Source organism: Achroia grisella, unplaced genomic scaffold (genome assembly GCF_030625045.1).
Source record: "Achroia grisella isolate CSIRO2021 unplaced genomic scaffold, CSIRO_AGI_Agris_v1 utg1867, whole genome shotgun sequence".
In the NCBI taxonomy this organism is placed as follows: Eukaryota; Metazoa; Arthropoda; class Insecta; order Lepidoptera; family Pyralidae; genus Achroia; species Achroia grisella.
Genome location: NW_026712690.1, coordinates 521,039 through 521,898, shown reverse-complemented (window position 1 = coordinate 521,898; position 860 = coordinate 521,039).

Below are 860 nucleotides of genomic sequence, written 5' to 3'. Positions count from 1 at the left end.
TTTTTTTATAAAATTGTATTCATATCTTCCGCTTCCAGGTCGCTGTCACATCCGCTGGGCTTATTTGTTGGCAGTGATTGGATGCCTCGACGGAATCGTACTGGCTGCCCTCGCGTTCATACTAGCCACTAGACATGTGCGGTTACAGCCAGACAGCGCTTACCCACCGCCGTCATTGTACAAAGGTAAATGAAAGTAAACAAATATTATATACATATTAAAAATATCTTTATTCATGTAGGTCTATTACAGACTCTTATGATATGTCAAATCTACAGTAGATCGGAATGATTTCGAAATGAGGAGAACTGACAAGAAACTCAGCTCGTATTCGTTTTAAATAAATGTTGTACATGTTTACAATAATACAGATTCATTTCTAAATTCATATTTGGGAGAATAGAGTGACTACCAGCATATGCTATTACAAAAGCAAGTCTAATCAGTGTTCGTAAACCGAACAGACCAGTTCCCACAAGCAGCACCCATTCACGAGTATGACGGCACACGTCCACGTCGGCACAAGTTCAAACTTATAGCGAGCATGACTGTTGATCGATATACTTTATAATACATGTTTATATTATATACGGCTTTCAGTCACTCCATAAATCCTTTTTAAAGCGGATTTAGAGTGCCATCTGCTCTTACCCCCTATCGTCCGGTGAAGCTGTAAATGCCAGCTGCGGCCATACGGCAATGCCAGCTGGCATTAGCGTACTCCAAAAAAAAACATGTAAATGGCAGTCCAACGCATCAGTAGTTTCTCCGTTAATTAATAATAGACTATAAATAATAATATAGGGGGGAACGGGGATTGTTAGTAATGTGGATTGATTATCTTATTGCTAGCAATGTAC